The sequence below is a fragment of the Bufo gargarizans genome, chromosome 10 (assembly GCF_014858855.1).
Source record: "Bufo gargarizans isolate SCDJY-AF-19 chromosome 10, ASM1485885v1, whole genome shotgun sequence".
NCBI lineage: Eukaryota > Metazoa > Chordata > Amphibia > Anura > Bufonidae > Bufo > Bufo gargarizans.
The window spans coordinates 61,301,874-61,318,304 of NC_058089.1; the positions used below are offsets into that span (position 1 = coordinate 61,301,874).

The following is a 16,431-nucleotide window of genomic DNA, read 5'->3' on the forward strand; positions in this document are numbered from 1 at the left end:
CTGCAAGACGAGATTTTCTCCTCTGCAGTAACAGATACGTTTGCCAAGGCATACGAGCTGAGGAGGAGGCGGCGTTCCTATGCTTTGGCAAACACTTTGTATATATATAAAAAAAATAATAATCCCGGCAATGATTTATTCATCCACATCGATTGATGTGAATGGAGAAATCTGGTTTGCAAGGGCATACGAGCTAAGTGGGTATGGATGTTGGGCGGAGCTCCTATGTCCTGGCAGACGCCATGTCCTATTTTTTTGACGGACCACGGTTTGCGGATTCATTCAAGTCAATGGGACCTTGAAAAAACACAGATGCACATTTAAAGCCTTCCGTATGTCATCCGTGATCCGCGTCCGCGTCCGTTTTTTTGGCAGATCTGTTGCCTGGTAACCTGTCTCCAAATCCTCTTGGCAATAAAAAAAAAACAAAAAAAAACAGGAAGTTAAAACTACCAGATTGGCGAGCCTTGTTTCTGAGGTAATTTGCCAGACACTTTATTTGGCCCTGTCAGATATTAGAAAATTCTCTAGTTCCAGTCACAATGCCTAAATGGAATGTAGAGAAACTTATCACTCTGGTCCAGGAAAGACCAGAGCTGTGGGACACACGGTCACCTGCGTATCTTGACCTTGTCAGGGAAGAAGTTTCGTGGGAGAAAGTGGCACGTCGGATAAAGCCACTGGAATGGGATAAAGCGGATCACCGAGGTCGTGCCGAAATAGGTACGTGCAAGCAATGTCGTTTTGATGGTGCAGTCTTTGTGTAGTCCCTTATGAAATAGAAACGAACTTATGTGTGTTCTGAATTCTGTTCCTTTGTAGGCCTGCCTTAATTGTGTATTGTAGGGATGCTCAACATGTGGCCTTCCAGCTGTTGTTAAACAGCAACTCCCACCATGCCTAGCTATAGCTGTCGGCCTGCTGGGAGTTGTCATTTTGCAGCAGCTGAAGTGATGCACGTTGAGCATCCCTGCTCTAGTGGTATGTACATGTAGGTGCCTAGCTAGAGGGGAAGCAGATGACGCAGCTGCTTTTGGACCCTGACCCTGAAGTGGCCCATCCTGGAGGTGGTTGAGGAGGATGCTGAGGAGCAAAATACTTTGACAGGGTCCCCGCAACAGTTTTCGCACATTGAGATATACAGTTACAGTATCCACAGTGTGTGTAAAAATGCAGAAACTGTGGCCGAATATCAGAGTGCTTTTTAATAGCCTATGGACCGGAGGCGGTGGTAAATGATGTATTTTTAAAAAAAGGAATGCGGTACGGGGTGCCTTCAATTATCCTTTGTGATTGTGGCCAGTCATTTTTATAAACGCCACTGTGGCTATGTTTCCTTCGATTTCAATGAACTATATTCAATGCCACAGCATGTTTTAAAGCCTGTTCAGACCTTACCTACTGCCCTTATTAGAAATGTGTACTGTTTTTTTGTTTTAATCAAATTTTAGGACACATCTGCCCTGTTCTAATAGATTATTTCAACACTGCCTACATCAAATATTCTAAAGTAGTGTATTTTGAAGCCAAATTTAAAATACTTTAGTCCGACAAGTAATTTACAAGCATTATTGCCTTCGCTACACTGACTGCACTATGTCCGGCCCCTTTTTTGATTATTAGTTTACAAAAATAATATTATTTTTTTTAAATTTGTTTAGTTTATGAATGAAAACATAATTAATGGATGCAAATGTTGTATAACTCTGGTTGCCTGTTTTCTCAGTTAAAAACATCAAAGTACGATGGAACAGCTGCAGGGACCAGTTCCGCAGAGAGCTGAACAACAAGGGTCGCAGTGGAGAAGGCTCCTCTCGAAAACGACCCTACATGTACACGGAGCAACTAAGTTTTCTTCGCCCAGTGATGGAGTTGAGGCCGTAAGGATACTTTAATTAAAAATCTAAATATTGAACGGTATATATGTCAATGCACAAAATGTGAATATATTTTGTAGACCTTTAATCAAAGTGTGTTATGGTAGATATGAGGTTGCTGTAGTATATCAGACTAGTTGGTGGTGCTTTCAGACAGGATGCCATGAACTCCCAATGTTTGCGCCAATTTTGGGTGACAAAACTAGCCCTCACCTTGGTTGAAACCCCTTTTTCGACCGAATTTTAAGAGTGATGCCTCCACTTTGTAGAAAGTGGAAAGACAGCACTTTTTCAAATGTTTATAGTCAGTGAATCAAATGTGTCCAGATAGATGGTATATGCAGCCATTGAATTTGCTGGACAACATCTATCTGCTGGAACTTGCACCTATATTTCAAACGTGGCCATTGCTCTTGGGCAACATACCTCTTTGTTTTGCAATGTCGATGGCCAAAAAAGCTGTTCACCCAAAAGCGTCTCACCCATATAAATAAATGAGGGCATGGGTCGTGCATGTACGCCACCCTCCCATTCACTTACATGGTAGAGGCGGGGATTATTGCATGGTGATTGACGTAGACTGGATAATATGTGTTTCACCAGCAAGACCACACCAGGCTCTGTCCTCCATCAATAGTTGGACGTTTGAGCTATGGAACACACACTAACCAGATAATGCTCCCAAATTACAGCATTTTTCAGATTGGTTGAAATCAATTGTTGGCAAACCAGTTTTCAATTTAAATTAGTGCAATTGAAGATGCTCGGTAGATGTTCTTATGTCAAAATTCAAATGCTTTTTAAATTCACTAACGGTACGGAATAACTCATTAACCAATGCTGTATGTGTTTGGGCGACCATTCATTTCAAACCAAAAAATAAATTCCAAAAAGACAAAAGTATCCCCATTGGTAGGTAATTTCAGATTCACTTTGTAACTCAAAACAGGGTTGCTCTTCCAGCATTGTTGGAGTTTTTCAAACAATCAATGTCCCTTCAAGCCCTTGCCGAGGCACAGCACATGACGTCATGCATAACCATACTCCGTCACTTAGGCAGCGTGATAAACTCAAACTCCAAGCATGTCTGGATTTGTTTTAGCTACTAGGGCATGCTTGGAGTTACATTGGTGGGCAAAATGGACGAGCATTGTTTGAGTCAGCCAGATATAGAAGGACAGAATATCTGCAGTTGGTTTGCTCCTAACATACAATTTTCAAAAAAGGCTAATAAACAGCACCACCATATTAATATTCAAAATTTTCAAACTTTGGAGACACAGTGTTGCAGAAAAGATCATCATTGGTTCTTTATTTTCATAATTCCTTTGGGAGAAGTTTTTATCATTTTCGAATCAGTCACCTTTCTGAATATATGTATCCTGACCCTATATGCAGTAGGCACAGGGGCATAGCTATAGGGGGTGCTGAGCTAGCAGTCGCTACCTGGCCCAGGAGCCTGAGGGGGCCCAAATACCCTTGTGCTGCATAAAAAGACACACACAAAGCACTGAGGGAAGGGGGGCCCAAGTCTAACTCTTGCACCAGGGCCCATGAGCCTTTAGGGCCCACGCCCCTGAGTAAGCATGTATATTGGGAATATTTTCCAATGTATTTTGTATGTGGGTTTTTCGTAATATAGTATATTTTTAATTTTTTATATAAAACAATAAACATAAAAAATTAATATATCTACAGAACTGTGGACAATCTAGAGGACAGCGAAGAATCGGAATTGGGTGGATCCGAAACGCCACCAGTATTTTAGCCAGAAACCAGCCCTCCAGAAACTGCAGCGGTGGAGCCTTCTGAGCCAGCCATGGCCCCAAGTGGTGGGGAACCGGAAATGCCCCAAACTTCACAGCAACAGCCCAGGAGACGGAGGAATGTTCGTCAGCCTGCCTCTGAGCAAGTTAATCGTGAAATGATCGATGCCCGAGTAATCGAGTTTCTTGCACAGAGGCGGACTGATGGGCAAGAGGAATCTATGTTAAGGGGCCTTGCACCACTTATGAGGCATGTTCCCACAGCAAACCATCACCATTGTGTAGCAGCCTTGTCACTGGTTTTGAAAATGTACACACTCCCATACCAGGGAGACATACTGTATGATCTCAACCAGATGTTAAACAAATATACGATGGCTTCAAGTCATCAGCCTACCAGGTTTGCACAGGCTGCACATGCAAGCCATGGTCCACCCTCTTCCGGACCTTCTTTACATGGTTCACAGGAGCGTAACCCTCCCCTTGCCCAGTCCATGCCTGTGGACATGTTTTCAACAGGTGCACCACAAGCGCAACAGGTACGGCCAGGATCTAGTTTTGTCCCTGGCTCTTTCACAAGAGACTTGTTTGATTTATAATTTGTATTGGTTTTGTTATACAGTTAATCTTATACCTTTTTAAAGGAATTGGAATACTCTTCCAGACAAAGTTATTTATGTAAAGATAATTTATTGGTTTGACGAAAAATTTTCTCAAAAAAAAAAAAAAAAGGCTGTTGTGTTTTTTATTGAACAACACATTTAAAAACTTTAAAAACTTGTGGAAACACATATAAGCAATAAAATTACCAAATAAATACACTTTATTAGGCACCATAAGTAGCACATAAAAAAACTTTTAAAGAGGTATTAGAAGGTTTTTGGATACATATTTAAAAATCCAACCAGATGTTGATAAAAGTATACCCACATTTGTCAAATAAATATAAAAAAAAAAGGATTTTTAAATTTGGAATCCGCAAACCTCAGCCCACAAGCCCACGTCAAGGGTTCTCAGTGTCTTGCGAGTCCCTACTCTCAACTACAACAGTAAATTTTAAAAAACTATCTAGAAAATAATAAACAACTAAAGAGGCCAGAAGATTTCAAAAACTGCCACGAATCGTGTCCCGCTGCCAGGGCAAGGAGCCCTCTGTAAAAGTAGTCTGCAAAGAGTTCCCGAACTGCAATCCCTGCAGATCCAGGTCGTCTATGCAGGGTCCTTTCCAAACCCAAATCTGAAGACGACGGAAGATCATCCATGTCAACAGAAGAGGAACCCTCGTGAATCCTGGTGAAGTTGTGTAGAACCACACAAGCTTGAATCACCAGGGTAGCATTCTCCGGCTTTATCTGTATGGATGACAAAAACACCCTCCACTTGCTAGAGAGTATCCTGAAAGCGCACTCAACATACCGACGGGCACGAGTCAACCGGTAGTTGAATATACGCCTCCTGACATCCAAACCCCGCTTTGGAAAGGGCCGCATAACATGGGGAGTTAATGCAAACCCTTCGTCCGCCACAATGACAAATGGAGCCGGCGGACCTGCAGATCCGGGCAGTCTTCTGGCCTCGGGCAGGGCAAGTTGGTTGGCACGAAGCCGCTCACCCATTCTAGAAGCACTAAAGTTGCGAGCATCAGCAGTGCTTCCATAGGTCCCGATATGAACCATTATAAACCGGTAGTTACTGTCAGCAACAGCCATCAGCACTACCGAGAAAAACTGTTTATAATTGAAGAAACGGCTCCCTGAGTGTGGCGGCTTCTTCACACGGATGTGCTTGCCATCCATTGCCCCGCTGCAGTTCGGAAACTGCGCCGAAATTTGGAAGCCCTCAGCGATCCGAAGCCAATCGTCCACCTTGGGCAGCGGCATCACCGTCTCTCGGAGTTGCAGCCAGAAGACTTGACAGGTGTGACGTACAATCCGAGAAATCGTCGAGATTCCTAATAGAAACTCAAAATGCAGGGATGCAAAAGAGTTCCCAGTTGCAAGAAATCTGTTGAAAATGGAAAAGAAAAAACAATCAGCAAACAATCAAACTGACAATTTAAACAAGTAACACGCATAATGTTGTACTGAACCAATACTTTCAAAAACACTATGTCAGCGGTGGCAAAGATATGACAAGCATGGCAAAGGCGGCACTCAGGGCCCTGTCTGTGGGCACACGCACCGTAGAAAAAGTAAAATGTCTACCAATATAACTTATATTTTAGAAAACATTAGCTAACACAGGGCGCAATATGAAATGGACAGGCAGCACTGAATGTATAATGTCTCTGACAGTTAAATGTTTCAAAAACATTGCCGATAAACTACGTTAGACTATGGTATTCATCAGAAATAGACTTATTTACATTAACCCAAAAATGAAATGAGTTTGGTTCCCAGTTTGGGCGCACAATCTGTAAACGGCACGCCAGGACTGACCTATGTCCATTGTTTGATAAGCACGAAAAACTCAAAACTTTAGCGGGCTCATAGGACAACACTACTAGCCATTGTGGTGTGAGCAGTACTACCACAACTAAGTGACAACAGCTGAGTTTAGTCCCATATAAATGCAGAAAGTTAAGAGCAACTACTGAATTATGAGCACATTATGCATGAGGAGGATGTTTGCTGGAAAAAAAAGGGTTTTCATGCACCCCAATCCCCACAAATAGGGAACTGTCCGGGATTAAGGCTTCAAGCCGGGTTGTTCATGCTGAAAGGGATTGTGATTTAGAGTCCGAATTCCTAAAGACACTTCAATAATCCCCAGCACTCACTAGTACTTTGAAAATTAAAAAATTAAATAAAAACACAAAAAGGCAGGTTACAGCCTGCTGCAACCAGGCTGACTGACTGATTAAATCTCCATTTTTCACTCTGAACTGGCGAGTGCAGAGGATTATTGTAGTGTCTGGAGGACGTTAGCTAAACAGTAGTTTGAAACCTGCTTAATCAAACAGATTTCCAAAAACCAAATTGAGATCTTAGGTGACAGGAATTAACCAATTATATCAGATTTTGTTACAAAAACATTCGACAAACACAAAAAGGGCAAAGAAAGGTTACTTCAGCAAACAGTAGCACATGTCTTACAGAAGCCATTTTCTAGCACATGTTCCTCCTGACACAAGCAGTGCACATTACTGCGGAAAATGAAAATGAATGCTTACCTCAACGTGACAATGAGCCTTTCTTCAGGAGAAATGCTGCGCCTCATATTGGTGTCCATGAAAGTAAGGACAGTACGTAGAGACGCCAGAAAGCGATCAAATGTCCCCACTGACATCCGACAGAAGGCATAGAACTTCTCAGGTTGCAGCCGCAGATCTTTGTAGAGGGTATGGAAGTGTCCTTTCCGGTAACATTGTGAAACAATCGGATGGACCCAAAATCGTCGCCTTCTACACGGTTCCTCCTCCAACAAAGGAGTGCGCTGTCCCCAATGCCAAGAAACCAGCCAATGCAGTACGACCTCTTCCTCAGAATCAGACATGGTGATACAGCAAAGAGAGCAGCCAAAATAACCTCTGTACTCTGGAAAGACTACAGAAAATGGCCACAAATGCATACTCAGGTGCCCTTGATTTATACCAGTATCCAGGGTGGAGTTAGTAAAATGTATTTTTTTTTCACCATTCCATGATTGCAGATGGTCCGCAAAAAAAACGGACACGGAGACAACCAGAAGCACAACGGAAGTAAAAACGGATCACGGAACAACGGAACCCCGTTTTGCGGACCGAGAAAAAACACTGTCATGTGCATGAGGCCTAAGGAGAATAGCAGAAACTCCTAATGCTGGCCATACATGTAATGATTGCGGAGACCCTCAAATGCCAGGGCAGTACAAACACCCCACAACTGACCCCATTTTGGAAAGAAGACACCCCAAGGTATTCGCTAAGTCCATGAAAGATTCAATTTTTTGTCCCAAGTTAGCGGAAAGTGAGACTGATCAATTTCTGCCAACTTATGCCCAAAAAAAAAATTCGATGAACTTGCCAGGCCCGTCATTGGATACCTTGGGGTGTCTTCTTTCCAAAGTGGGGTCACATGTGGGGTATTTATACTGCCCTGGCTTTTTAGGGGCCCTAAAGCGTGAGAAGAAGTCTGGGATCCAAATGTCTAAAAATGCCCTCCTAAAAGGCTGCAAAAAAGTGTCACACATCTGGTATCGCCGTACTCAGGAGAAGTTGGGGAATGTGTTTTGGGGTGTCATTTTACATATACCCATGCTGGGTGAGATAAACATCTTGGTCAAATGCCAACTTTGTATAAAAAAATTGGAAAAGTTGTCTTTTGCCAGGATATTTCTCTCACCCAGCATGGGTATATGTAAAATGACACCCCAAAACACATTCCCCAACTTCTCCTGAGTACTGCGATACCAGATGTGTGACACTTTTTTGATGCCAAGGTGGGCAAAGGGGCACATATTCCAAAGTGCACCTTTCGGATTTCGCAGGCCATTTTTTTACACATTTTGATTGCAAAGTACTTCTCACACATTTGGGCCCCTAAATTGCCAGGGCAGTATAACTACGCCACAAGTGACCCCATTTTGGAAAGAAGACACCCCAAGGTATTCCGTGAGGGGCACGGCGAGTTCCTAGAATTTTTTATTTTTTGTCACAAGTTAGCAGAAATGATGATTTTTCATTTTTTTTTCTTTTTTCCTTACAAAGTCTCATATTCTACTAACTTGCAACAAAAAATAAAAAATTCTAGGAACTCGCCATGCCCCTCACGGAATACCTTGGGGTGTCTTCTTTTCAAAATGGGGTCACTTGTGGCGTAGTTATACTGCCCTGGCAATTTAGGGGCCCAAATGTGTGAGAAGAACTTTGCAATCAAAATGTGTAAAAAATGCCCTGCAAAATCCGAAAGGTGCACTTTGGAATATGTGCCCCTTTGCCCACCTTGGCAGCAAAAAAGTGTGACACATCTGGTATCGCCGTACTCAGGAGAAGTTGGGGAATGTGTTTTGGGGTGTCATTTTACATATACCCATGCTGGGTGAGAAAAATATCTTGGTCAAATGCCATCTTTGTATAAAAAAATGGGAAAAGTTGTCTTTTGCCAAGATATTTCTCTCACCCAGCATGGGTATATGTAAAATGACACCCCAAAACACATTCCCCAACTTCTCCTGAGTACGGCGATACCAGATGTGTGACACTTTTTTGATGCCAAGGTGGGCAAAGGGGCACATATTCCAAAGTGCACCTTTCGGATTTCACCGGTCATTTTTTACACATTTTGATTGCAAAGTACTTCTCACACATATGGGCCCCTAAATTGCCAGGGCAGTATAACTACGCCACAAGTGACCCCATTTTGGAAAGAAGACACCCAAGGTATTCTGTGAGGGGCATGGTGAGTTCCTAGAATTTTTTATTTTTTGTCGCAAGTTATGAACTCACTATGCCCATCAGCGAATACCTTAGGGTGTCTACTTTCCGAAATGGGGTCATTTGTGGGGTTTTTCTACTGTTTGGGCATTGTAGAACCTCAGGAATCATGACAGGTGCTCAGAAAATCAGAGCTGTTTCAAAAAGCGTAAATTCACATTTTTGTACCATAGTTTGTAAACGCTATAACTTTTACCCAAACCATTTTTTTTTTGCCTAAACATTTTTTTTTATCAAAGACATGTAGAACAATAAATTTGGCGAAAAATTTATATATGGATGTCGTTTTTTTTGCAAAATTTTACAGCTGAAATTGAAAATTTTCATTTTTTTGCAAAAAAATCGTTACATTTTGATTAATAACAAAAAAAGTAAAAATGTCAGCAGCAATAAAATACCACCAAATGAAAGCTCTATTAGTGAGAAGAAAAGGAGGTAAAATTCATTTGGGTGGTAAGTTGCATGACCGAGCGATAAACGGTGAAAGGAGTGTAGTGCCGAAGTGTAAAAAGTGCTCTGGTCATGAAGGGGGTTTCAGCTAGCGGGGCTGAAGTGGTTAAGGGACATTTGCAGCCCTCGGCTCTCTTGGTAAAGGAAGAAGGAAGAAAGATTAAGAACTTATATACTGACCTGGATCAGAAGCGTGGTCCGATCCCCATATATTTTACCTGTTTATAGCGTGATTGATCCCACATCACTTTTCGGACCTGCTGCACAGCATTATTGCGGACTGGTGATATATTTATTTTTTTATTATATGGGGAATGTAAAGTAATAATTATTTTTGGAGGTATTACTATCTATTATAGAAGTAGAGAAATTTAAATTGGAAATTTGCAATTTTTTACAATTTTTTTCTAATTTTTTTTTTTTTAAATAAAAATGGATTTTTTTTCACTTCATTTTACCAGTGTCATGAAGTACAATATTTGTTCTATATTGCCGGTATATAGATGACCTGCTTTTTATATGGGATGGGGATTCTGATCCTATTGAGAATTTTATCAAATTTTTGAATTCTTCAAATTGGGGTATTACTTTGTCTGGGACACATGATCGTTTTAAAATTGAATTTTTGGATCTGGAAATGAATGCCAATGGTGATGAAATCGAAACCCATACGTTTTTAAAAAAAGTTGACTGTAATAGTTATCTTGAGTACTCTAATCTTTATTTCAAAAGGTGGAAGACAAATATCCCTTTTGGTCATTTTAAAAGACTAAGAAGGAACTGTTCTTTGACTAGGGACTTTATCCTACAAAGCGAAATAATCCGTAAGAGATTCCAGAAAAAAGGTTATCCCCATGGAGTCATTGAGGCGGCCTATAATAGAGCCAGGGACCTCACACAGGAGGACTGTCTGATAGTCAGCCGGAAAGATCAGATAGATGATGAACAACAATCAAACACTAAATGGAGTGCCAATTTCATCACTACTTACAGTAGCAATCATAAAGAGGTGAGAAACATCCTTTCTAAACCTTGGCACATTATCAAAAAAGATCCATTCATAGGTAAATCTTTACCAACTTGCCCGCCCCTGATTTTTAGGAGAGCAAAAACTTAAAAAAATTTAGCAAACTACGTGAACCCGATTATAATAGAACAGTGCCAACTGTAGTTTCATTGGGTAGTTCAAAATGCAGACAACCTAGATGTTTGTGTTGCTTATCTATACATAGTTCCACTTCCTTTCGTAACAACTCTACTGGCGAGATTTTCAACATCAAACAATCAATGAATTGTGGATCAAATAATGTGATCTATATACTCGAATGCCAGTGTGGACTACAGTATGTGGGACGCACCACACAAACATTTCGTAATAGGTTGAACAAACATCGTTCAAACACCAAGAAACAATCTAGGCAGCATAGTGTATCAAGACATATTACAGATAAACATCAGGGCCTCTTCTCAAGTATCTCTGTTCTACCTATAGAACAGATTCATGCTGATAGCCGGAACATCACGAAAACTATCAAGAGACGTGAAATGTTCTGGATCTATAAATTGAACAGCTTGAATCCTCAGGGTCTAAATGAGGCATTTGAAATTAATTTATAATTTACAGATCCATTTCAATGTATCACTATTAATAATGATAACAACAACAAATGCAAGAGCCAGAGGAATGGGAATCATCTTGATTACACTATGCTTAGATATACATCACCCATTGGATTCACAAACGTTCTCTCCTACGAACCGTTGGGCCATTAATAGGTTATATTATCAACATCATTATCACTGTTTTAGATAGTAACCACACCGATAGGCAATTGGTGGGATGTGTAGATGGACACGTGCACTTTCCAGGCATGTGCCTATGGACTCACCCCCATTGCAATAGTTGCCACGGTGATAAGATTCAGTGCGAATTATATACTTGGATTGTCCGATATATTAACATATATATTTCTCTGGAGATGATTCTCCAGGAAATAATATTATTATTTTTATTATTATTATTAAAATGATTAATATTCATTTTATGTGGCATTCATGTGGAATTTGCATTTAATTCATTCTTATGTATTTTGAGATGTAATAGTGAAAACATGTGTATATAATACAACATACAAGTATGTGTGTGTGATTATACATATGTTTCCATTTCATTTCTTTTTTATATTTATATATTTTAGTCAATTATTATTATTGTTACCCTAATTATGCCACTTTTATGTGTATTTAATACTATTGTGTATTTGCATACATGCAGGTCCGCATATATGTATATACAGTCATGTGAAAAAATTAGGACACCCTTTGAAAGCATGTGGTTTTTTGTAACATTTTTAATAAAAGGTTATTTCATCTCCGTTTCAACAATACAGAGAGATTAAAGTAATCCAACTAAACAAAGAAAACTGAAGAAAAGTATTTTCAAGATCTTCTGTAAATGTCATTCTACAAAAATGCCTATTCTAACTGAGGAAAAAGATAGGACACCCTTGCCCCTAATAGCGAGTGTTACCTCCTTTGGCTGAAATAACTGCAGTGAGACGGTTCTTGTAGCCATCTACCAGTCTTCGACATCGGTCTGAGGAAATTTTACCCCACTCCTCAATGCAGAACTTTTTCAGCTGTGAGATGTTTGAGGGGTTTCTTGCACGTACAGCCCTTTTCAAGTCACCCCACAGCATCTCAATGGGATTCAAATCTGGACTTTGACTTGGCCATTCCAGGACTCTCCATTTCTTCTTTTTCAGCCAATCTTTGGTTGATTTACTAGTATGTTTTGGGTCATTGTCATGTTGCATGGTCCAGTTCCGCTTCAGCTTTAATTTTCTAACTGATGGTCTCACATGTTCTTCAAGCACCTTCTGATACACAGTAGAATTCATCGTGGATTCTATGATGGTGAGCTGACCAGGTCCTGCTGCAGCAAAGCAGCCCCAAACCATGACACTTCCACCTCCATGCTTCACAGTTGGTATGAGGTTCTTTTCTTGGAATGCTGTGTTTGGTTTACGCCAAACATGTCCTCTGCTGTTGTGTCCAAATAATTCAATTTTGGACTCATCTGTCCAAAGAACATTATTCCAGAAGTCCTGGTCTTTGTCAACTTTATCTCTGGCAAATGTCAGTCTGGCCTCGATGTTTCTCTTGGAAAGCAAAGGTTTCCTCCTTGCACACCTCCCATGCAAGTTAAACTTGTACAGTCTCTTTCTGATTGTAGAGGCATGCACTTCTACATCAACAGTAGCCAGAGCCTGCTGTAGTTCTCGAGATGACACTTTAGGGTTTTTGGAGACCTCTTTTAGCATCTTGCGGTCTGCTCTTGGGGTGAACTTGCTGGGGCGACCAGTCCTGGGCATGTTGGCAGTTGTTTTGAAAGCCCTCCACTTGTAGACTATCTTCCGGACAGTGGAATGGCTGATTTCAAAATCTTTTGAGATCTTTTTAAATCCCTTCCCAGACTCATAGGCTGCTACAATCTTTTTTCTGAAGTCCTCTGACAGCTCTTTTGCTCTCACCATGGTGCTCACTCTCACTTCAACAGTCAGGAGCACACCAAACTAAATGTCTGAGGTTTAAATAGGGCAAGCCTCATTCAACATGCAGAGTAACGATCTACTAATTATGTGCACCTGGTGTGATATACCTGTGTGAGATCTGAGCCAATTTAAGAGGGAATACATGTGAGGGTGTCCTATCTTTTTCCTCAGTTAGAATAGGCATTTTTGTAGAATGACATTTACAGAAGATCTTGAAAAGACTTTTCTTCAGTTTTCTTTGTTTAGTTGGATTACTTTAATCTCTCTGTATTGTTGAAACGGAGATGAAATAACCTTTTATTAAAAATGTTACAAAAAACCACATGCTTTCAAAGGGTGTCCTAATTTTTTCACATGACTGTATATATATATATATATATATATATACAGCCCCTTTTTTAGAAGTCATCTCCCCCTGTTTTTAGTGCACTAATATACACTAACAATTCCGCCTCTTTAGTATGAGCCAGATTGACCTCTACAAACAGTGGATCGCTCTATTTAGTTGGAGCGTCCCTGTTACCAAGCAACGGCTTCCACGTGATCCAGCCTGACATCACCCGATGCAGCCGGAATACACAACACGCCCCCATACAACAGACAACTCCCCTGCCATCGGAGCGTCTCTGTAACCTGGACAACAGCCCTCACGTGACCTGACCTCGTCTCTCCTTGCCATCGGAGCGTCCCTGTAACCTGAACAACGGCTCTCACGTGGTCCGGCCCTGCCTCCCCTTACATCGGAGTGTTTTCTTTGTAATCCCGATCACGTGACCCGCACCTGTCTATGGAACACCTAATGCTATGTCATCAGTAAGCACAGTTTTGAGCGCATCTTATGTGCACCTTGATGTGTTTCAAATTATTTCTCATCACAGGGCCGGCCCTCCCCACCCCTTCTCCCCTTTCCCCTTTCTAGTGGACATCGTCAAGTCATGTGACCATGAAAGTATGTAATATTGTGATTTTTCGTTCAACAATGTATGAACATGTTTATTATGTGTACACCAGCAGTCTATTTTGAGGACTTGCTGTTTTACACATTATATCTGCTGTATAATCATTCAGGCAACACCCCCTCTGACCCTGTGACCAGCCTATGGGCGGTACTTTGTGTGTATAAATATGTTCACCTTTGCGCTGTTTAAGTTGTGCAGCTTTTTTGTACCTGATGAAGGGGAGTGATTCCCCGAAACGCGTTGTATCGCTGCAATAAAAGATTCTTGGGACGTATTTGACATTTTCTGTGTTTATCATCTTCATGGAAGCTCCAGGCATCTCCACTTAGAAGATTCCTTTGGATCCCGTGGCTGCAGACCATCTTACCCAAGTGTCCAGACTTACCACACAAACTTCTATTAGTGTTGTGCCTACATTGCACAACCACGTAAGGTGAGCCTTGCAAGTTATTTCCTTCATACTTTTGCACTCACAGAATTACCCTATGGTGCGCACATCTGTTCTTTTACAGTTTTACCTAGCCTGCTATATCGTATGAAGTACAATATGTGACGAAAAAACTATCTCAGAATGGCCTAGATAAGTCAAAGCGTTTTAAAGTTATCAGCACTTAAAGTGACACTTTTCAGATTTGCAAAAAAGTCCAGAAGGTGAAATAGGGCCGAGTCCTTAAGCGGTTAATGTGCGCCACTGGGACCCACATCCTCTCCTCAGGACCATAACCCTCCCAATGAACGAGGTACTGGAGCGAACCGCGGATAATGCGAGAATCCACAATCCTAGAGACCTGAAATTCAAGATTACCATCAACCCCAATCGGAGGAGGAGGCAAAGAGGAGGGTAGAGTGGGTTGGACATGAGGTTTTAATAGGGACCTGTGAAAAACATTATGGATCTTCCAAGTCTGAGGAAGATCAAGACGGAAGGCAACGGGATTGATGACGGACAAGATCTTGAAAGGCCCAATAAACTTTGGACCCAACTTCCAGGAGGGAACCTTCAGTTTGATATTCTTTGTAGACAACCACACCAGATCACCCACATTCAGGTCCGGACCAGGAACACGCCTCTTATCCGCCACGTGCTTATATCTCTCACTCATCCTCTTCAGATTACCCTGAATCTTTTGCCAAATAAATGACAAAGACGAGGAAAATCTCTCCTCATCAGGTAAACCAGAAGACCCCTCTCCAGAGAATGAAACTGCGGATGAAACCCATATGCACCAAAAAATGGTGACTTATCAGAGGAGAAAAAAGAAAAAAGAATACCAATCCTCCTGATTCTCCACCACAAAACAGCACAGATTTGTCTCCAGATTCTGATTGATGTGTTCGGTCTAACCATTCGACTGCAGGTGAAAAGCAGAAGAGAGCGACAACCGAATCGCCAATCGAGAACAGAAGGCCTTCCAGAATCTGGAAACAAATTGCGTGCCCCTATCAGAAACGATGTCTGAAGGAATGCCACGCAATTTAACAATGTGATCAACAAACGCTTGTGCCAACATCTTAGCATTGGGTAACCCAGGAAAGGGAATGAAATGCGCCATTTTGCTAAAACGGTCTACTACCACCAGAATCACAGTCTTCCCCGAGGAACGAGGCAGGTCCGTAATGAAGTCCATGGACAGATGCGGGAAGGAATGGGTAACGGGAGGAGAGAACCCAATAGCCGTGAATGAGGGACCTTGGCACGAGGGCAGGTCTAGCAGGCTGCCACAAAACCCTCAACCGTCTTACAAAGAGCCGGCCACCAGAATCTCCAAACAGTGAGATCCACTGTGGCTCTACTCCCCGGGTGCCCAGCAAGGACAGTATTGTGGTGCTCCTTAAAAACCATGTGTCGTAAAACGAGAGGCACAAACAACCTCCCAGGAGGACAGAGATCAGGAGCCTCTGCCTGGGCTGCCTGAACCTCTGCCTCCAAATCAGGATAAAGAGCAGAGACGACCACCCCTTCAGCCAAAATGGGACCCGGGTCTTCAAAGTTCCCCCCTCCCGGAAAACAACGTGACAGGGCATCCGGCTTCACATTTTTAACCCCAGGGCGGATAGTGACATCAAAATTAAACCTAGAAAAGAACAAAGATCATCTGGCCTGTCTTGGGTTCAGACGCTTGACCAATTCCAAGTAGGCCAGATTCTTATGGTCGGTAAACACGGTAATAGGGTGTCTGGCTCCCTCTAACCAATGGCGCCATTCCTCAAAAGCTAATTTGATGGCCAACAACTCCCTATCTCCCACATCGTAATTTATCTCTGCAGAGGAGAGTTTACTTGAGAAAAAGGCACACGGTCGCCATTTGGCCTGAGATAAGACCGCACCCACACCCACCTCAGAAGCATCCACCTCAACAATAAAAGGTAGAGAGACATCAGGTTGTACCAAAATGGGAGCGGAAGCAAAAC

General features: G+C 41.9%; 1 long non-coding RNA gene across 1 annotated transcript; it reads left to right on the top strand.

Annotated features, from left to right (window-relative positions):
• Positions 1–564: 564 nt before the first annotated feature.
• LOC122920996 lies at positions 565–4,199 on the top strand. The gene is made up of 3 exons (XR_006386950.1): positions 565–723; positions 1,727–1,880; positions 3,576–4,199. It is a non-coding gene; the product is annotated as an uncharacterized LOC122920996 (long non-coding RNA).
• Positions 4,200–16,431: the final 12,232 nt, after the last annotated feature.